Source organism: Gouania willdenowi, unplaced genomic scaffold (assembly GCF_900634775.1).
Source record: "Gouania willdenowi unplaced genomic scaffold, fGouWil2.1 scaffold_332_arrow_ctg1, whole genome shotgun sequence".
NCBI classification, from domain to species: Eukaryota; Metazoa; Chordata; class Actinopteri; order Blenniiformes; family Gobiesocidae; genus Gouania; species Gouania willdenowi.
The window spans coordinates 530,887-539,185 of NW_021145094.1; the positions used below are offsets into that span (position 1 = coordinate 530,887).

Here is an 8,299-nt window from a genome sequence, read left to right on the forward strand (position 1 = left end):
ATTGTGAGTGGGAACCATTGGTTTACTAGCATGGAACCATTAAAATGGATTCAGATACTCACAAACACCATGGACACATGTTCATGTTTTCTATCAGAAGTCAAACATCTTAGTGACATATCTGCAGGGCTAAAATCTTTGCGTTTGTCAAAGTGTTTCCGTTCCTCTTTAATCCAGCGCACACACACACACACACACACACACACACAGTTCCAGTTCTTAAAGAACCCACTGATCCAGAACCTGCTGAGGCCGTGGGTTTAAAACATATAAATACAAAAGAGAACTTTGTTCTCCTAAAGTTTAGAGAAGGATCTTCTAGTCCGCTCCATGAACTACAACATGCTCTGCCCCTTTTTTCAGAATGGTCTTTATGAGCTAGATCATGCTCCACCCCTTTCTTCATTACAGTCTCCATGTGCTAGAGCATGCTCTGACCCTTTTGTCTGTCCGGTCTCCATGAGCTAGAACATGCTCCGGCCCTCTCCTCAGTAGGGTCTCCACACAGCCTCGGCTGTGGGGGACCCGCTGTGGCTAGACTCCACCTCCACCCCTACCCCATGGCCGTGGTTGGGCAGAGTGGGGTGCAGTAGGGAGGAGCCTGTGGAGGCGGGGGGTGAGCGTGGGTCCCCGCCCCCGCTGGCCCCAGCCATCATGGAGAACTGGTAAGAGCCAGACGTGGTGGAGTAGTACAGGTGGTAGGGTGACGACGTGGACTGGAAGGGTCCGCTCTGAGTCGGGGGGTGGGGGGTGTTTCCAGCATAAGGGGGGGGAGGTACGTGTGGTAACGTCCCCCGGCGTTGTTGCCATGGTGATGCCCAGGGCGCCGTTGGATACCGGGTTGTGGGAGGCCGTGTAGGTGAAGGCGGCCGCCGTTGGGGGGGGGTAGTGAACTCGCGGGTCAGAGAAACGTGTGTCAGAGAGGGGGGGAGAGAGGTGAAAGGTCGATCCAAGGTCATCCTGGGATCACCGAACGGCCCGAGGTCAGACCCTGCTGAGGAACGAGTCACAGGTTAGTTACAGTAGTTAGTTTTATTTCATTCCTACCGACCGCCTCCGGCAGTGCTTTAGCACTGGACTACATCTCAAGTACGCACTGGTGGAGCACCTATACCAACAAAGTCACCTGTGACCACCAAGTGACCCCCGGAGTCTATAAGTTCCGGTGTCACCGGTGAATCTCTTCCTTGAATCCTCTCGCGCATGTATGGTTAGTCCTGTGAAAACCCTAACCCTAGTGCACATTAGCAGCAGTGCTTTCACTTGAGCTAACAGACAGGTAGCTCCTTCCAAATCGCAGCTTCGGCTGTTGTTTTCCTTTCAATGCAGTAGCGCTTAGCTAGCAGCAGTGCTCCCGCTCAAGCTAAGCCCATCTAATTTTTCGTAGCTCAAGCTGTTGTTTTCCGTTCAGCTTGTGTGGTTAGCATGTCATTAGTGGCAGTGCTCAAGCTCAAGCTTACGACGCGCCCCATGGCTTTATTTGGGGTTCCCGCCGCAGCATAGGCTGCTTGGAACCTGGTTAGCTCGTCGACCAGCAGCAGTGCTCCCGCTCGAGCTGTCGGCGTGCTGCGCAGTATCTCCGGTGAAGGCAGTGTCCTCACTCCGGCTCCCGGTGTGCTACTGTCGCCATGTTCCACTCTGTGTGGATTGCATGGCCCCTCTGGAGTTGAAGAATAGTCACGATTTTGCCCACCCTGTTTGGGCATCGATCGTCTGAGGACAGGCTTATCTGAAAACCCATGCATGAACTGTGGCTACATGGCATAGTCAGTACGTATGGCCAGACTGAGAGGGTAGAGCCGACAACCCCCTGGATGACCCGCTTCCCCTGCCAGGTCACAGCCATCAATTGACCAGCTGAGGGGCCATGGTGGCCCAAGGGCCAAGAGGCCTTGGAGTAAATAATAATTAATAATAATGGCTTTAATTTATAATGCACTTTTGGCAGCCAAGGTCAACCGATTGTTGGCTGAGCTGGGTCAGATGAAAGACCTTCTGAAGGCTCTTCAGCCTGGAGCCGCCGCTCCGGCACCTCCAGAGATGAGGACCCTGGCTGATGAAAACGCCGTGTCCGTCACCACATCAGCGACACAGTTCTCACAAATCTGGAGGTGGACTCCCCATCGCACGCCTCTGAGTTGCTCTCCTGTTCCTCATGGCAGAGCCTGTTGCAGGGGGCTGACGACACCCCTATGGGGTTTATAATTTGTGGGGCCTTAGCTCGACTGCAGCTCAATGTCCCACACAAAAACCCTGCTCGGGTTCGTGCTTTCTTCAGGCGTCAACAGGCGCAGAATGTCTTTTCAGTCCCTCCTTCAGAGGACTGTGTCAGGGAACTTTACGCCTGCTGGAGAGCATGGAATCTGCCTCTGGTACTTCAGGCTTTGGGTCTTCATCCCTTTGAACCCTTGGCACAAATGCAGCTCAAGTGGGTGTCAGTCAAAACAGCATTTCTCCTATCCATTGTCTCTGCTCAACAGGTTGGTGAACTACATGCCCTTTCAGTGGAAGACACCTTGACGGGGTCGGGGTCATGCTGTGGCTGAACCTGGCCTTCTCCCAAAAGTGTTGTCACCATCGTACGTTAGCCAGACAATCCTGTTGACGCGCTTTGAACCATCGTCAGAAGGGGTGTCAGAACTGCTGTGTCCAGTTCGAGGCCTAAAGACTTACATTAACGCTACATCGAGCATATGCCAATGCAACCAGCTTTTTGTCTGCTACGGCGGGCCAAGGCAGGGCAGGGCCCTGTCAAAACAGAGGCTATCTCACTGGGTGGTGGACGACATTACACATGCCTACACGGCCAGTGCTCTCCCTCCACCATCCAGGTTGAGATGTCACTCAAAGATGAGTGTATCTACCTCGTGGGCTTCTCTGAAGTACCCTTTCATGTGGTTTGTACTGGAGCCTCATGGACCTCACCCAGCACCTTTACCAGATTCTACAGGGTCAAAGTGGCTATGCCTCCTCCTCTGGGAGAGGTCTTGGCCATCAATCCCTCAGCATCCAGTGTGTGAAGTGGGTGTCCAAATTCCTCATGACACTGTCGACAATGCTCATCCAGTGCTAAAGCATCGCCTCTGGGGGTCATTAGGAATGAAATAGAATGAACGTTATCTACGTAACTACGGTTCAGTGAATGACCGCCAGAACATTCAGTCACTGTGGTTTGGCAAGAAGATTCCTTTGGAAAAGATCCACCGGTGACACTGGAACTTATAGACTCCGGGGGGTCACAGGTGACTTTGTTGGTAGGGGTGTTCGACCAGTGTGTATGTGAGACATAGATATCCAGTGCTAAAGCACCGCCTCTGGCAGTCATCCGGGATTCATAGAACCGTAGTTACATATGTAACTTTGGTTAGTTTAGTTAGTTAGTTAGTTAGTTAGTTGTACAGGTGTAAACAATGGTTACCTGTTAGTCTAGATGAGAGCTCACTGAGCGTAGTAGAGCGGGGGGGGGACAGGGCGCTGGTCGGGTAGGGGTAGGACTGGTCGTAGGACCAGGAGGGGGAGGACCCCACCTGTCTGGACTCTGCAGGAGGAACATACACACCATTCATGGGCTGAGCACCATGAGAATCCAGGAACATATTCTGAAAGAGTGGATTCTAATCTTTCCAATGGTGTCACACATAGAAATCTAAGATTACTTGAAGACTTGATGGACGTTTGAATGTTGTCTCACTAAAGTATAGAAGAGAGAAAACGCTCTATGAACATTATGAAGGCAGCCAGCAGGGGGCACCAACTAAAGCATTAGCATTACTTTGCAGTAGCATTGGTTGTCAGTAGCTATTTTAACTGTTTCAACGCCATCTACATCAACAGATACCTTTGCTTTCAGTTCAGTGTTGAACAGAAGTGCAGCGTTCATTTAGAAACACTTTCATTTTTAGGAGCTCGAATCGTAGCCTTTATCAGATGAGCTAACGTGCTAACGTGTTTACCAGTCAATGTGCTGCTGCCTTTGGTAAAAACTACAGACTACGGTTAAAACAAAGCATTACTGTACTCAGAAATAGACATGTAACTGAGGCATGTGGGGGGAGGGGGAGGGGAACTGACCTGTGGTTAGCGTAGCGTGCGTTGGGCTGTTGAACGTGCTAACTGGGTTTAGCACGGTGTTTTGACGGCTGCTGACTGACGGCTGCTGGAGGTGGTGGTGGTGGTGAAGGTGGTGGTGTGTGGGCGTCGCCCTTATGGTGTTCCGTCTCAGCTGCTCCAGCTCCGTCAGCCTCTCAGAGAATGCGAGGGAACCAGATTTAACGTCGTCCATCTTCTGACGATGACCTGGCAGTAGGAAGAGGAAGAAGAAGATCACAGATTTAGACCCCGCCCCCTCCTCCTGTTCAGCACCAATGGGACAGTGAAAGTGACTCACGGCGTGGCTCTCGAGGGCCGTCCACTGTGATCTTAATGGCTCTCTGGTAGGTGGCCACCTGGGGGGGGGCTGCTGAACACGGTGATGGTCAGAGTGAAACTTTTTCCTGGAGGAGGAAGATCAACACATTAGATTGTGTACTAGGCTATACTGTATATGTGTATATATATACACAAATATTCTAGTTGGCTTTGGAATGTGATTGGTCTTTGTCAGTCTATTACTGTCCCTCGCCATGCTGGCTTTTATAATTAGCGAGTGTGTCCATCCATCCATCCGTCCATCCATCCGTCCATCCATCCATCCATCCATCCATCCATCCATCCATCCATCCATCCATCCATTTTCAGACCTGCATTGTCCTATTTCAGGGCCACAGTGTAGTGAGCATGTGTGAGGTTAAATGGAGCTGGACATGACCACCAGGTGGAGCTGTTGCAGCTCTGCGTCCTTATAAACCACTATGGTTAGAGATGAATGCTGATGACAATGGTAATGTGATAATAGGATCCTATCAGCAGTGCTCTGGGTTGTCAGCACACACTAATGGAACAACAGAACCATTGTTTGTGACCCAATGGTTGAGGTGATAAACAAATATTACCTTAAATGAACTATTCCTGTTTAATAAGGATGAGGAGGAGAAGAAAGTGACATATCGCTTAAAACTCCTGTAAGTGTTTGAATCTGCTGCTGCTGGATGAACACAGCGCTGAGACTGAGTCACAATAGTCTCTGAAATATCAGTGTTTTACTGTAATGTACAGTTATTTGTCTGAAAACCAGTGTTGTGCTAGTTACTAAAAAAAGTTACTAGTTACTATTAGTTACTTCATTAACAAAGTAACTCAGTTACTATTTTGATTACTTCACAAACAGTATGCGTTACTGTAAAAAGTAACTTTTGAGTTACTTAGAGTTAAAGAATGTATTATTTATTTTGGGTCATTTGTGTCCATACAGCTTCATATTAGTGCTGTAATAACATAATAATCCACTGTTGATCAACTGCTATGAAACAACCATAAATGATATGCATATAAAGCACAAAACAGCTGTTCCAAAATTAAAGCTAATTTTCAGCCTTAACACAGTAATGTAAAGTAAGCTGTGCATATTCCAGGTGCACATTCTGCTGTTGAAAATGCTTATAAAAATAAATGCGGAAAAACTAATTCACAGCATTTTTCTCAGCTACACAATGCTAAACATATCAGGCTAATTAGCTGCTGTTAGCAGTGACTCAGCAGCAGCGACACGCTGCATATTTACAACATACCGTGCAATAGCTTAGCTGACCTGTCCCAGTCTCAGTCCGTTAAAATCCAGCCGCAGCGTTAGCTTAGCTTCACCAATGCATCTTTTGGAGACAAAAAATAATGTGCGTATTTCCACTCTGAGAAGCTCGTCCTGTTCTCGCATTGACTCGCCATGATTGGCGCACGTGATGTAAACAAAAACACGCTGCCATTGCTTCTTCTTCTACTTTTACCGGGTTTGGCACGGTTACCGCAAAAATATGTAGCGCCACTGTAAACAGGAAGTACATTACTGCTAGCAAAGTAACGGACAAACGCACCATATTGTAACGGTAACGGCGTTATTTCTTAGAAAAAATATTGCGTTATAGTACTAGTCACGTCAAAGTGATGTTGGGGTAACGCGTTACCGCCCAACACTGCTGAAAAAAATAATAACAGTGTTGGATAACAACAGAAAATCACTTTGGTGATCATTGATCTGCCTCAGAGTGAGTCATGCAGGCAAATCAGTGTATAGACACGCCCACTCATGAATATGCATAAGCAGGCAGCAAACAGCCAGTTGGTCAGAAAGTGACGTTTCAGAGGCTGAAAAACTCTGGAAAACAGACAAATTTAGGAAATAAACCTCAAATACTATGTTTTTGGGATTGTTAGAACAAAGGGAGATGAGTGAAAAATAGCATAGTATGGGGACCTTTAAATACCATACATGACCTGCTGGGGGCAGTGTCGCTTCACCATTTACACTGTGAAGAACACAGAAGAAGAACCAACCTAAAAGCTTGTAATATGGGACCATTTCACTGTAAACTTCTACTACACAGCTGAGGTAGAACGAACATGTGTGACATGAAACTAACAGTTTTATGTTAAAGTCAAGCAGCACAAAACTATTTTATTAAAGAAAAAAAATCTCAATAACATGGCCTTTTAAGGAAAACAATGGTCACATGACTCCAGTGCCAAAAAATAAAATAACAAATAAATTCCTATATATTTTGTACAGTCACTGTGTTTTATGGTACCTAATATTTGTATATAATGCAATATTACGTCTATTATGTTTTTTCACGGAGATTACTAGAAAACACCCAGGCGGAGGAGGTCTCATCAATATCTAAGCTGTAATGTGATGTAGTGCCCGAAGGTGGCGTACACCTTTAGAATGAGAGATTAGCCACTGTAGCTACTATTAGCTGGAGGAAGAAAGGAAGGAAGAGGAGTGACGAAGCAGCTACAGTGAGTGTGACGTATCCAGCATCACAGCACCACATACTAACACAGAACATGTGGATCTGAGTAGATTATTGATTATGTTGCGATTGTGAGATAAAACCATCAACTAACCGGGCTAAACAGTCATCTGTGTGTCAGGCGGAAGAGGAAGTTATGTCTGTGTGATTGACGGGGGGAGAGGACTTGGAGGAACGTCAAAATAACGTAAGAAAATCCATTCAACTATGACATAGAACCATACTAATAATAATTAATAATGTTCCATCAAAAGCCTGGTCTCAGTGTTTCTTTAGTTATAGAAGGAAACAATGTTGAGGCTCAATAAAGCAAAAAAAAAAAAGAGTTGCTTCAAAGTCACTATAGCTTTTTTCAGAAAAAGACGTTTTTCTCAGCTTTTTGTCACAAATTAGTGATTTGTGTAGAACAAGCTAGAAACAAAACAATTTTTTCTGATTAAATTAGAGACTTTAATCTTAATCTTCAAATATTCTGTGGGTTTTTAAAATCAGTCAAAATGCTCAAAAACATCTGGCACTGAGGGGGTGACCTTTGACCCCCTACCTCGTCCACTGCGTCCCACAAATCTCAGGTCGTTGAATCGAGCCACTTGGTTCTTGATAGCCGCCGTGGCGTTGCTAGCTCTGCAGAGTAGTTCTCATCGTTTCCCGCCATGACCGTTACCAGGAACGCCATCAGAAACATCTCCCAGAACCACCACCTGAGACGGGACACAAACAGGAAGTCACACCTCCGTGTAGAACCATCCACCAGAGAGGTCATTGTGGACTAGGTCACATGTTAACGGTGCAGTATTAAATCAATAACACACATGATATACAGTATTTACAGTATAAGAGCAGATATTCATACTACACACAGGATAATAGAGCAACAAATGGAAACATACATCATTATAAAAATAAAACACACAGCAGAAAGACAGAAAAATAACAAAGTATCATAAAGGTGAACATTAGTCATTTTTAAAATATTTATTTATTGTTATTTATTCTTCCGTTCACCTCATAAAAACTGATTTGATGATGATGATGATGATGATGATGAGATGATGATGATGATGATGATGTGATGATGATGATGATGATGATGATGATGTGTGATGTGATGATGATGATGATGATGATGATGATGATGATAGGTGATGATGGTGATGATGGTGATGAGATGGTGCTTATGTTGATGATGTGATGAGATGATGATGATGATGATTGATTGATGATGGTGATGATGATGGGATGATGGTGATGATGGTGGATGATGCTGATGATGCTGATGATGATGGTGATGATGGTGATGATTGGTGGTGGTGCTGATGATGGATGATGGTGATGCTGGTGATGATGATGATGATGATGAGATGGATGATGATGTGATGATGGTGATGATGGTG

General features: G+C 45.9%; 1 pseudogene; it reads right to left on the reverse strand.

The window, feature by feature from the left end:
- Positions 1–488: 488 nt before the first annotated feature.
- LOC114459603 (runt-related transcription factor 1-like) overlaps positions 489–8,299 on the reverse strand; it is a 10,652-nt pseudogene continuing 2,841 nt past the window's right edge.